Raw genomic sequence first — 14,943 nt, forward strand, 5'->3', positions numbered from 1 at the left:
TCATTTTGTAGGAAAGGAGACTAATATTATTGAATACCACCCATTAATTCCTTTTTATAAGTGAATCCATTTGATCCCTCGTAACTATCCTGTGAATTAAATAGTATTATCTTAATTTTGGGCTTCTCAGGTGACTCAGTAATAAAGAATCTGCCTGCAATGCAGAAGACGCAGGTTCGATCCCTAGGTTGAGAAGATTCCCTGGAGAAGGGCATGACTGCCTGCTCCAGTATTCTTGCCTGGAGAATTCCATGGACAGAGGAGCCTGGTGGGCTACCGTCTGTGGGGTCGCAAAGCAGTTGTGCATGACTTCACAACTAAACAAGATTTTACACACGTGTCAGAGAAGTTAAGGAACTACCTCTGTGTCAGAACCGTCGGTGCCATTTCCACTGTATCAAATAGCACATTATGGCAGAGTGGGGTCTAAAATTCAACCCTCAACTTGTAGGGTTATTCTATTTACAATGTGACAGAAATGACTGTAGTTTTATTTGCATGGATTGACTGAAAAGAGGATTACAATTTCAGTACCTCTCCTACCTCACTTGAGCTGAAAACATGGGTGGATTGATAGTTTAAGTGGGAAGCAAGGGTTTCCTGTGTTTGAGGGTTATTGAAAATCTGATTTCTGCCCAAAATGGACTCAAATACAGAGGGATGCTTGAATGGATCAGCCGTATCTTTGGATTCCAGTTGAATTTTCCATGTTCAGAGTTAGGTCAGGAAAACCAGAGTGCGTAAAGAAAAAAATAAGAAAAAACTCAAATAGGAAACTTCTAGCCAACCATTCTGAAGCTCTTTTTGGATGAGAGGTGAGCTGATGGACCGGGGAGAGGCTAATGACACCTTTGCAGCTGACTACGGTCACAGACGTATTAGCCCTGAGGCAGGAGTGGGAAAGACAATGGAAACACTCTGCTAGGAGAGAGAGGAGGAGGATTTCCAAAGCCACCTGAAAGGCGAAATAATTACAGTCACCTCAAATTTAGCCAGAAACATAGCATGGACCAGTTGCTTAACACCTTTATTCATCGTGTCTGAATTGCAGATAAAAGCTTTTTGTCTGCTTTCCTTATGGAGACATAAGAATACATGTAATTTTTGTTGTAAGAATGTTCCAACGATTTCGCAGAGAACCATATCTAAAGACAGGGTGTTGTTATTACTATTTCTTTCTGCCTTGTGTCTAAGGGAGATTTTGAAAGATACTATCAATGGGTTAGGTGGGTCAGGGATAAAACGTACCCCATCCTCCAGGAGCTTGAAATCTGTAGACCACAGACCATTTTCTCTGCCAGCCACTACATGTAGAAATGGAAATGAATACTTATCAGTATGTGGATAATGTCAGAGACTTCACTGCCTTGTCTGCTGGTGTTTAATCTCTAAAGACTCTGTTGTTGTTTAGTTGCTAAGTCATGTCCAACTCTCTGTGACCCCGTGGACTGTAGCCTGCCAGGCTTCTCTGTTCATGGGATTTCCCAGGCAAGAATACTGGAGTGGGTTGCCATTTCCTCTTCCAGGGGATCTTCCCGACCCAGGGGTCAAACCTATGTCTCTTACATCTCTTGCACTGGCATTCTTTACTGCTGAGCCACCAGGGGAGGCCCGCTGTGTTGTTACCTTGCATTAAACTCTCGCATTGTCATATGAGTTTTCTTATTCTATCTCTGTGTCGTGCTCTGTATTTTCTCCCTTTTTCTCTTCTGGCCTGTCCCCCTCCCTTCCTCCCCGCTTCTTTCCTTTATTTTAGGCATTCACTGACTGACATGAAAAGTAAAAATTTTTGTCATGGGAGTTCTCTTTTTCTGTGTGATGCCAAATATCCGAATACTTGGAAACACCTGGTGATTTGGCAGATTCTGTTCAGAATATTGGGCTTCCCAGGTGGGCGCTATGGTAAAGAAGTAGCTTCCCATTGGGCACTAGTGGTAAAGAGTCTGCCTGTCAATGCAGGAGATGTAAGAGACACAGGTTCAATGCCTAGGTCGGGAAGATCCTCTGGAGGAGGGCATGGCAACCCACTCCAGTATTCTTGCTTGGAGAATTCCCATGGACAGAGGAGTCTGGCAGGCTATAGTCCATAGGGTCGCAAGGAGTCGGACACGACTGAAGCAACGGAGCACGCATGCATGTTCAATAAAAGACACATGGTCCTGTTTTGGAGTAGGCGTCATAAATAAAATGCCCCAGGGATAAGAGACATGTAGTTCTTTCAGTCCAGATTTCATTTTCTCCTGTGGTAAAAGATACTTATACAGAGAAAAATATTCATGACTGTGATGTAAAAAAAGAGACTGTGCCTGCTTGATGATGAACTATTGATACTCAGACTAGGGTCTGGAGACAAGGTTGGGAGGGTAGGAACTGTAGCTATTAGTCACCATATGGAAACATGGGTCTAGTTTAGACATATTTTTCAATTTTTCAAGAAAATCCAGACATTTCCATTTTTAATGTGCAATATCCTCTCTTCCAAACATTAGCAATGATTTAAAAATCTTTTGAAATACCTCTTTAGGGCAAATAAAATATGCCTGTGTGTCAAATTCTGTTCACAGATCTTTGTCTACAGTCTTTGTGATAAGATCTTGGTGAGAAATTTGGATTTTAATTGCATACAATGGGAAATTATTGACTAGTTTTAATAGCAGTGATATATATATAATCTATATTTCCAAAACAACCTCTTGGCCACTGTGTGGAGAGTGGCTTCTGGGTGGGCAAGAGTAAAAGAAGGTCATGGCCTTTATCCAGGTAAGAGTGGTGGCCCTGATATGTGGAGGTGGCCATGGAAGTAGATGAATCTGAGTTACAATAAATTAGAAAAAAGCAGAATCAAGACTGTCTCAGAGATTTGAGGCTGAAGCAGGGTAGAATGTGATGCCATCTACCAAGATAGTGAACAGGGGAAAGGATTAAGTTCCAAGTAGGAGCAGAACTCAGGAGAAGGCAATGGCACCCCACTCCAGTACTCTTGCCTGGAAAATCCCATGGACGGAGAAGCCTGGAAGGCTGCAGTCCATGGGGTCGCTGAGGGCCAGACACGACTGAGCGACTTCACTTTCACTTTTCACTTTCATGCATTGGAGAAGGAAAAGGCAACCCACTCCAGTGTTCTTGCCTGGAGAATCCCAGGGACAGGGGAGCCTGGTGGGCTGCTGTCTATGGGGTCACACAGAGTCGGACACGACTGAAGTGATTTAGCAGCAGCAGCAGGAGCAGAACTCAATTTTGGATAAGTTCTTCCTCTAATTTCTTACATGGAATGCTTAGTTCACTTATTATTTCTGTTAAAATTGATAGCATTTCTGTTTGACTCTATCAAGATTGTTATTTTTATTTTTTGGTGATTTCCTTCAATAGTCTATCTTATTTTTTATTTCCTTTCTGATCCAGACTTATTTAGGAGAACATTTTAAAATAACTAAGTGGTTCTGGCTTTGTTATTGACTTCTTTTATTGAATTGTGGTTAGAAAGTGGAGTCTGTTCAGACTCTCCTTTTATAAATTCATCGAGATTTTCTTTGTATCTGAAAGAAAACTGGTTCTTTTGGAAAGAAGTACATATTTTATATCAATTTTATTTTACCAGGGCTTCAAAATCTGAGGGCTTCCCAGGTGGTGCTAGTAGGAAGAATCTGCCTGCCAGTGGAGGAGACATAAGAGATAAAGGTTTGATCCCTGGGTCAGGAAGATCCCCTGAAGGAGGGCATGGCAACCCACTCGAGAATTCTTGCCTGAAAAATCCCATGGACAGAGGAGTCTGGCAGGCTACAGTCCATAGGGTCGAACGGAGTCAGACATGACTGAGTGATTAAGCCTGGCACATCCAGATTTACTTCAAGAAAGAATTATTGTTCTATTTAAATTAGAGTCTCTATCAGTGAAAACAGCTAATATAAAATTAACCTCATGAGGTTATGTTACCATTTTCCACATGTGAGTTTTCAAATGAACATTTCCTACAGAACCATTTACTTTAGATACGACTTTGACAAAGGTGGTTTCATTTTGGACCTTGTCCAAAGAAGCTTGCCCTCTTCCAAGGGATGGAGGCAACTGAAGCTCCTCCAGCATTACCAGGCGTCTTCAGGACTCTCATTACTGGACCGTGTTCCAGCCTTGCGCCACCTGCAGGCTCCAGGATGTGCTGCTCTTTGCATCACAGATGCTTCTCTCTCAAGTGTGTGCTTATTGTGATTCCCTCAGCTGCTTGCATCTCCTCTTTCTTTCACAAACCCTCATTTCTGTGAGTTCTTTGATAGCAACCCATGAAGTCCTGAATCTCATACACATGTATTTCTTGGAACTTCCCTTTCCAAAGACATATTTTGCAGCTGCTCTGCAATAGAGTGACAGTCTTGTTACTGCCATTTTAAATGGGTTCTTTTAGCCTCTTTTCTCTTCTTTTTAGTAAGCAGATGAGCAGAGAAAACTCTTGCCAAACCTCTATTTCTCATTTTGTTCATCTGGTTTTTTTTTTCAGTTTTCTTAAACTATTTGGGAAAGTATAAAGTGTTTATTTCATAAGCATAGTTAATATTTTATACTCATTATATTTTATATTCCTCTGTCTGTGGAATTCTCCAGGCAAGAATACTGGGGTGGGTAGCTATTCCTTTCTCTAGGGGAATCTTCCCGACCAGGGATTGAACCCAGGTCTCTTGCATTGTAGACAGATCTTTACCATATGAGCCAGCAGGGAAGCTCCTTATACTCATTATAAGATATTCAAGAGTAAACCTGTTTGTTTATTCTATACCACTTTGGATTTCAATTTACACACTTGTATATTCTCTTTGTTAATAGTTGAACTCAATTTTTAGCAGAAAGACAATATGAACAGGAGTCTAATGAAGTGCATTATAGCAAAAGTTCATGCCAAAGAGAGTCTATCTTACACAGTTTCTGAAATACCACCAAAGTGAAAGTTGTGCTCAAGGTGAGGTGAGGTAAAGAATTAAATTCAAATTCTTTTCTGAATGGTAGCCAATATTTCTAGTGTATATTGAAAATAAAGTAGCCTACCAGTTACTAAGTAGGCTTGAATATATTATTATAGGAAAAAATTATATGGGATTTAAATGCCAGCTCAGGAGGAGAGAGGCCTAAGTTAGCTTTCTTGCCTCCTCTGGTTCCATTTAGCTACAGCTTGCTTCTGAAAGAAGCAATCAGCAGTGGTTTATGATGCTCAGACATTTCTATGATGCATGCTCACTGAAAATCATTGATGTTTCTGCTTTAACTAGATTTAGCTACTTTGAGTTGAAAGCACTGTGCTGCCTGAAATCCCATTTTACTAAACCTGCCAGTGAGTAAAACCACTGAGTCCTTCAGGAAAGTGCACAGTTAGGGAAAGCTGCTAATTACAGCTACAATCAGCGCTAAAGCTCTACCTTAAAGGTACACAAATTCTGCCTGCTTCAGCGGGTCTTTCTATCCAACCCATGTGGTGCCATTCATGTGGCGTCATGTGGCTTAGCCTCTTTTCATGTGTTTCCTGGGATCCTGTGATTTTTGTGTCCCTGCAAAAATGCTTTGCAAGCAAGGCCATGCATCTTGTAGATATCTTTCCTTTCCATTCCTGGGATTCTAGGCTTTTCCTATCTACCCTCTCTCCCACTCCCCTTTAGCAAAACAGATACTTCTTTAAAAACTAAACCAGCCTCACACGCCATTATTTGTAGAACTGGCCCCCTCTGCAGAGAATATGTTACCTTGGGAACCAAGACAAATTATAGACTTATGGATTATAAAGTTCTTTTTTACTTTAATGAAAATTTAATTTGTTATGAATGGTTCATCATAGCATATGCCAAGAAGAGCATGCCAGAAATAACAATCTGAAGGAACACACGGGATCTAACGCTTCCATACTTTTCCAAGAATAAAGGAGATCATTGAACAACACATGTCAAATGCTATTACTGTCATATTGTTGAGGCCATCTGTTAAAAACCAAGATCAGGACCTGCTGCGTTCATTGAATTTGCAGTTCTGAAAAGGACAATGTCAAATGAAATTAAGTTGATTCTGTTAAGAGGAGAGTACCTGAGGGATTAAAACTTTTTTTTTTCCATAAAGATAAGCCCATGTGATTTGTGTTGATGTCAGTAGGAATATAGCAGCCTTGGAAAAAAAAAAAACAACTTGAGTTATTTCACTATCCAGTTTTTGTAACACAAAATTGCAACAACAGTTTGTACATTTAGATATATATTTGAATGTATACTGTAAGGATGCAGAATATGGATATATATCAGATACAGTTGTACTAGGAAGATCTGAAATCTTTCAGAATAGATCAAGGATGACTGTAAAAGAATATCTGATAGCTTATAAATGAAAAAAAAATGTGCTGTTTCCTTTGATATTCTGTTGAGGCCTGAAAGTGGAATTTGAGTGGTTTTAATGAGATTCTTGCACACTTTTCAGCCATTCTTGCTTTTGTATTGAAATATCAATCTGGTTTTAGTAAATAATTATGTGGGTCTCCCTGTCTTCTAGAATGTTTCTTTGGATGGTATTTCAAGTGTCCTTGCTAGCATTCCATTTGTCTGTATTATATGCCTTGCCCCCCGTTCTCCCCCAGTTTAGCTTGGCCTCATACAAAGAGCCAAAAAATATATATATTCTTTCTTTCTCATTCTGTTTCTTAACTGATCAGGCTCTGTGGCTGGTGTTCTTTAGTAAAAATGTAGTTGCCTAAAGCATTAGTTCTTCATCAGTGGCTGAATGCATCACAGATCATTTTTCCATCTTAGTTTCTTTATCTATAGAATATTTAGAGTGGATTTAATGATCACATATGTCCCTTTTATCTCTAGAAGCTCAGGATCACAGGAACACTGAAATCTTGCATGTGTCCGTAAAGTGATGTAACATGCCCTGTTTAAATTTTATCTTGGCAAATGCTATAAGGTTAATTATACATATATAAGTTGCAAAGAAAATGTTAAGAAGAAAATCATTGTGAAGATGATAATGTTTGACAGAAATCTTTACCCACTAGATGAGAACATACTTTCTGAATAGTTCTCAAATTTTTTCCTTTTTTAAAAAAAGTCTTATTCCATGTGATAGCTTACTGTGAATGATGTCGGATTCGTGATCTCTGAAGATTTAGCTCTGGGACCAGGGACCAGGCTTGATCACTCAAGAGCTTTTGTGCAGCAGAGCTTTATTAAAGTGAAAGAGGACAGAGAACACTTCTGACACAGACATCAGAGGGGGTGGGGAGTGGCCACTCACTAGTCTAGGCAAGGAAGCTATATACTTTTTAATTAGTTATTACAATAAATCCAAAGAATGTCTCAAGGTTGTAAAGATTTTACTAGGCCCACTCCCATAATTTACATTTTAAGATAACAGAGTTAGCCAGAAGGTTTTCAGGAAGGAGAAACTGTCCTCAAGCAGGACACATTGTTGTTATATAATCCTTAGTACAGGGTTTAAACTGAGTTGTTTGTTGTGTAATCATCAGTTCTGGGCTTAAAGAAAAAAACCTTTTATGTGACAAAGACTAAGCAATGTAGAAAAAAAAAAGTTTGTCGTTTCCTCCTCCTTGAGAACCCTAGACCCCTGTCTCCTCCTCGGGGACCCCAGACTTCCTATCAACCTGCCTAGAAACTGACTCTCTCACGTTTCACCAAAACTTCCCATGTATTATGTATGTATGTATGCATGTATCTGTCAAAATCTTTCGAGGTCATTAAATGACTCAGATGCATGAGACTCGTTTCTCACTTACTGTCTGTGTATGAGGGGCGGAGCTGTTCCCTTGTTAGGATAAGCTCAGAGAGTTTTCCCTGGTCTTCGCTTGCATGCAGCTGAGGATGAAGGGAAAAGTAAGTGAGCTCGGGAACAGCACTAAAACGCTGTGGACCCAGATAGTTAGAACGATATGGTTAGACCAAAGCAGTGGGGGTGGCTATGGCTGGGAGAGGGGATTCCCTGTAATGATTCTGGGTGGGTTTTATTTTGCTGGAATTTATCATTTGTTGTTCTCCTTCCTAGAGATTCCAAAAGGGGACATAGATATTAAGAACTGTATTTAAATCAAAAATAATATCTGAGTAGATACCTGATGGTTCTGTCTAACAAACGCTGTAGCACAAGTCTTGGGTTGGGAAACTCCTGATTCCCTCTTAGCTGATAGTTGACCTGCAGGGTAGACCCACTCTGACTCACCCAGCCACAAACTGGGAATTAATGTCTCTCAAGTCACTTTAGTGATCCTGTCCACTTGTGCAATGGATCCAGGGTCTGCCTCAGGCCCTGACTCATCTGTAACCTTGTATATACCTTAGTTGAATTCTGGAGAATTCAGCTAGTAAGGAAGTGGCTGGTAGTGGAAGCACAGAGCAAGTCACCCCTGTAGGCAGAGCAGAAACACAAGGAGAAAGGCAGAAATGTCCCCAACACCAGAAGTTCATATATAAATAGTAACAGTGGTGAATTTGGTTGATGGCTCCGTTTCTTGGTTCTACCTACAACTTTCAAGGAGCGTGTTGATTATTTTCCATACTTTTAAAAGGATTTGTCTTAATGAGATTGCGCTTATTTACAAATGGATACTGGGGACCAAAATGCCTTATGCTTTGGGTTTTATACGTATAATAAAGAGAAATCTGCTTATGTGTTTGTTTGGCCAGGCCACTCAAGATGGCTCTTCTCTTGCTGTCTGTACATCCCTTGCTTCACCAGTGCCCGCTTCACCTACACCCTAACCACAGGACTCTCCACTTCTCTTAATCACAGGGCTTAGTCAGTAACTGCCTGCATGCTTGCCCCTGGCCCTAGGCGCGGGTGTCCCTGGTCACTGATGAGCCTTCCTTTCCCCCTGAGAAGACTGTAGCTGAGTCCCGCCTGCAGTCTGCCGTACGCAGTGGGGTGTCACTCGGTGAATTTGCTCCTGACTTGTAAGATGCCCTGTCTAATAAACCATCCATGTCTCTGTCACAGTCTCTGGGCTCTGTTTTCAGTTTCACGTCTGAGCAGGTACAAATGCAGGCCTGTAGGGTGCAGCCTAACAGTGCTTGGTGGAAATTTCCTGTGAACTTATTTTATTCTAGTGACATTATAAGACACTGATTCATTATGTCTCTTCATAGATTAAGAGATGGTCGCTAACCCACTGAGAAGATTTAAACTGAGTTTTACATATATGATTAAATTAGACAAAAGATGATCTACTACAAAGAAGGCTCTGTAGGGTACACAAAATGAATTTCTTTTTTTTTTGCTTTTGAGGATCTTAGAGTTTGATTTAAAAATGTCAGTACTGTACTTACTGATTCTACGTTATATATTTTATCATTTATAATACTGAGATTCTTCTTACAGTTGATGGCATGACAGAGTGAAGTGGCAGCATTAAAAATTTCTTAATGGTAAACAACATTATGTATCTTACAGCTAATGTGTTCAGATTCAATGAGATGTGGTTAGCACGAGAAACTTGGGCAAGTTTATCTGCCATTACCCTTGATAAGCATGTGCTGTGTGTGGATTGTGGGTTAGGAGAGAGGAATCTGTAGTTCTATTGGTTGATTTCAGTTTTCCAGTTTTCACCTGCCTCTCATTGTGTGATCTCTCACCAGCTGTAAGTGATTCTAGGGTTTAAAGGTCCAGGATTATCCTACAAGATGCAAACCAGTGACCTCATTTGGCATTCAGCAGAATAAACATATACTGGTTTGGCCAGCAAGTTTGTACAAACTTTTTGGCCAACCCATTACATATCTCTTGCAACACTGAAGGGAACACTGGATTTTCTAGAGTTACAGAAGGATAACATGAAGGACTTCAATCATGTGACAATGGAAGAGATTTTTAAAGTCACATATGACTACATATAATTTTTTCCATCATAACTAAAAGACCAGGTAAGATATGTCTTCATTTTATACAACAAAGCAGGATATGGTGTTTGGGCATTGGTATGAAGATTATATGATGTCTAAGCTATTTCTATGCATTTGTGATTTGGAAAACATATTAAATGCCTATTATAGACAAAGATACATCATTATGAGTTTTGCCTTCAGGGACTTATATGATATAGAATATGTTATAATATAATATGATATAATTGTAGCAAAGTATATACAGATATTTAAACGAGTTAATATTTGTAATTATTGATATTATTAAATGAGTTAATATTTTAAAATGTATTTAGAACAGTATCTAGGATATTGTAAGTGCTAAATGAAAGTGTTTATTGAAAGAAAGAAAGACACAGAGGAAGCATAAACTATAGTCTGGGGTCAGTGATCTAAGAATGGTACCCCAAATTCTATGGAAATTCAAACAGGTATATTCCAGTTAGGGGTGACCATAGAATCAAAGGAATTTCTGAGCCAAGCTTGTAAAGAACAGTAGGATTCCAGTGGAGAGAGAAAAAAGCACTCCTGATCCAAAGAGTGTCAGAAGAAAAATACATGTACACTAGCTTGTCTTACTACATAAGAGTAGGTTTAATTGTTGCAGGTAGGAGCAAGGGGAGTGAGAAAGGCTGAAGATGCAGGAGCCAAAAAGGACGAGTTAAGAGGTGATGAGATCCAGAAACAGAGGGGTTAGTCTTAGATAAGAGATGTGACATCTATTCCTCTAAGGAACAAAGGAAGGAGAGGCAGATGAATTAATTTTGGGGGTACAGAGTTTGTGACTGATGGCTTCTATTTTCTCTTTGAAATAGGAAGGAGATAAGGTTTTGTGATGATTTGGAAGGGGATGGTGTGTGTAGTGGGGGTGGAGTGGGTAAGGATTGATTAGAGTCATGGATGTTTGCAATAGCTGCTCTGAGAGTGGAAGGGAAAATAGAACAAACACAAGAATAAAAAAGTATTGCCCAGCAATGCCGAAGGTCTGTTTGAGATTGGAAACAATAACATAGTAGCAAGCTGGTATGATCCCCTTAGCAATCCTTAGATGCTGAGGTGTAGGAGCAGAAGAATTGTCTTGGAAGTTGCAGCTCAATAGGGGAAAAATAATCAAGAGTGTATTCAGAGAGAAGAAGGAAATAGAGGGGGTGAGGAATTGGAAGGCTGAAAGAAGTCAATAGTTAGCATTGATGGGCATGAGGGAGTGGGCTACATGCAAGTCGAGGAGGCTCTGCTTGTAGAACAGAGTATTAGTCTCGGGTATTTAGGCTGAGTCAGCTCTCAGTGGTGGAAAAAGTGTTATTGGATAATCACCCACACTGATACTGAATTATCTCAACTTGCAGAGTCCTCCGTGGATCTTGAGAAATGATGGGGAGGGCAATAGATGATAATAAGGAAGGCTGTAAGGAGTGATGGGGGAATCACAGGTACTTTAAGGAAGCAAACGCACATTAAAAAAAAAATCAAAGGTGTAAAGAGCTAAGATGATCTACAAGAAACAGTGGCAGAATGGAGAATGATGTCCAAATATTTTAGCGTTGAAGTACACGTATTGTTGGATAATGAGCATTTGAGAGGTAAGTAAAGACAGCAGTATTTTTCAGGGAGAGACATGCCTTGAAGATTAGGTAGATAGCAGTTTAGCATTCTGGACGATGAAATCAGGCAAAGCAGAGTCAAATACAGAGAGCGCTGTGCCGGGGTCTAGCCCCGGCTGATCCAGGGTATTCGAAGGAGAGATGGCATAGGCGACCTATTTATTTAAATATTTATCAAAGATATAAAGAGTAATAGAATGAGGATAGCTCAGTGAGGAAACTCAGTGGAGAAAAGAGGCTGAAATAAGGATAGCTCAGTAGGAAAATTCAGTGAAGAAAGAACGACATGGGGAGACCAAGTTTCGGTGAACAAGGCCCGCACTTTTTTTTCCAAAGTAGTTTTTATACCTTAAGTTATGCATAGAGGATAATGGGGGGAGGGATGGAGTCATGCAAGGACAGCAGTTCCTGGTTCTAATCGAAGCCAGGCTTCCAAACTTATCATATGCAAAAGTTCAGGTGATTTACATCATCTTCTGGCCAGGAGGCCTGTTAACATTTTAAGAAACTTATTTTTCTCTAAAGGTGATTATTCCAAAGTCAGGCACCAGCCTCCAAAAAAGCATTGGACAAAGCTGCATTCCTATAGGGCAAAGGTGAGGTGGGCTCAATCAAGAAAAGAATTAACTCAAGGGTCCAAGGTTACAAACATTGAGGCTACTACTTACATTTCTATACACCCATTATATCAATCAGTACACTGCCAAGGACACAGTAGGTAAGGGGTATGGAGACTTAGCAGCAAACATTGGCCCAATAAGTGAAAAACCCTTCACCAATACAATTTCTAATCAATCTTTTAACTACTCAAAAGAATCTGTGTTTAGACAGTTTAGAACATCTCCTGCCTCTCACAGTTGGGAGGCTCTGAACAATCACATGTGGCCGGAAAAACCTATTCAGGCAGGCTAGAGGACTTCCAAAGGAGTTTGTAGGTCGAAACACTGTCACACCCAGGAATTATTAACTGGAGCTGTAAGCTAGCTCTTTTTTCAGAGAGGTAGTGGGGGACAGCCCCCCATAAAGTCAGAGGTGTAGGTGAAAGCACAAAGCAGAAAGTAGCAGACTCTGATTTTGGGGGTAGATGCTCGAGAATTTCCAGGGGGACTCCTGAGGCTTGATCCCGCCTTTGCGTATGCCAAGCCTCCTTCCTCATGACCTTTGTCATGGGTGGAGCTCCTGCTCCTGGCAGTGATAGAATTCCAGTTGAGCTATTCCAGATCCTGAAAGATGATGCTGTGGAAAGTGCTGCACTCAGTATGCAATATGCCGGCTCCCAGCAGCGCTGTATCCAGCGTACCATAACCTTGCCAAGCCTCAGTGTCCTGAGGTAAAATGGGAATAATAATTGTATGTGCTTACTGCCTAAAGGCTATGGTATTTCTGGCGTATTTCACAGATACCTTATCTTTAGTTCCTTTCAGTTTCCCACCGCCCCCCCCCCCCCACCTTATTTTCCTGAATTTTAATGCTGAAGTGTTACAGGGCTCAGGCTTCCCAGGGCTCAGTGGGTAAAGAATCTGCCTGCAGTGCAGGAGATGCAGGAGATGCTGGTTCCATCCCTGGGTCGGGAAAATTCCATGGAGGAGAGCATGAAAAATCCAACTCCAGCATTCTTGCCTGGAAGACTCCATGGACAGAGAAGCCTGGCAGGCTACAGTTGAAAGGGTCACAAAGAGTCGGACACGACTGAGCGACTGAGCATGCACGCACGTCATAGGGCTCAGACCTTGTTCTGTTTTCTTTTCTTTCCTCCCCTCTCCTCAACCAACCTAATGGTTTTATTTTATTTAAAAAAATTTTGTTTATTTGGCCGTGCAGCATCCTAGTTGTGGTACATGGAATCTCTGATTTTTTTGTGGCGTGTGAACTCTTAGTTGTAGCATATGGGCTCTAGTTCCCTGACCAGGGATCAAACATAGTGGCCCTGCAACAGGAGCAGGGAGTCTTGGCCACTGGACTACCAGGGGGTCCCAGGCTAATGGTTCTAAATATCAACCATATGCTGATGACTTCTAAAATTTTATCTCCAATACAGAACTTTTTCTTAAACCTCACACCCATATATCCACCTGGTTATTAGATATCTCCACTGGATGGCTAATACATAATACATCTCCAACAACAGGGATGTATCCAAAACTGAAATCCAGAACTTCTGCTTCAAACCTGCTTCACCCACAGCTTTCTCCATCTCACTCATGGTGGCTCTCCCCACTTCATTCAGTTCAGTGGCTGAGTTGTGTCCGACTCTTTGTGACCCCAGGGACTGCAGCACGCCAGGCTTCTCTGTCCATCACCAACTCCCAGAGCTTGCTCAAACTCATGGCCATCGAGTTGGTGATGCCATCCAACCATCTCATTCTTTGTTGTCCCCTTCTCCTCCTGCCTTCAATCTTTCCCAGCATCAGGGTCTTTTCCAATGAGTCAGTTTTTTGCATCAGGTGACCAAAGTATTGGAGTTTCAGCTTCAACATCAGTCCTTCCAATGAATATTCAGGCCTGAGTTCCTTTAGGATGGACAGGTTGGATCTCCTTGCAGTCCAAGGGACTCTCAAGTCTTCTCCAACACCACAATTTAAAGCATCAATTCTTCTGCGCTCAGCTTTATTTATAGTCCAACTCTCATATCCATACATGACCACTGGAAAAACCATAGCCTTGACTAGACGGACCTTTGTTGCCAAAGCAATATTTCTGCTGTTTAATATGCTGTCTAGGTTGGTCATAACTTTCTTTCCAAGGAACAAGCGTCTTTTAATTTCATGGCTGCAGTCACCATTTGCAGTGATTTTCGAGCCCCCTCAAAATAAAGGCTCTCACTGTTTCTATTGTTTCCCCATCTATTTGCCATAAAGTGATGGGACTGGAGGCCAGGATGTTAGTTTTCTGAATGTTGAGTTTTAAACCAACTTTTTCACTCTCCTCTTTGACTTTCATCAAGAGGCTTTTGAGTTCCTCTTCACTTTCTGCCATAAGGGTGGTGTCATCTGCATATCTGAGGTTACTGATATTTCTTCCAGCAACCTTGATTGCAGCCCAAACCTTTGAAGTCAGCCTTGTTTCTCTCTCTCAGACCCTACACCGACCTGGCCTCTGTCTTCAAAGACTGTCCTGAAACCAGCTGCTTCTCACTGCTTCTGCTGCTACCACCTAGATCTGAGTTCACCTCCTGCAATGCTATCTCTAGCATTGTGCTCTACCATCTTTTCTCAGTGGCTTGAGCTTGCTAGATCAGATCAGATCAGATCAGTCGCTCAGTCGTGTCCGACTCTTTGCGACCCCATGAATTGCAGCACGCCAGGCCTCCCTGTCCGTCACCAACTCCTGGAGTTCACTCAGACTCACGTCCATCGAGTCAACGAAGCCATCCAGCCATCTCATCCTCTGTCGTCCCCTTCTCCTCCTGCCCCCAATCCCTCCCAGCATCAGAGTCTTTTCCAATGAGT

Source organism: Bos taurus, chromosome 5 (assembly GCF_002263795.3).
Source record: "Bos taurus isolate L1 Dominette 01449 registration number 42190680 breed Hereford chromosome 5, ARS-UCD2.0, whole genome shotgun sequence".
NCBI lineage: Eukaryota > Metazoa > Chordata > Mammalia > Artiodactyla > Bovidae > Bos > Bos taurus.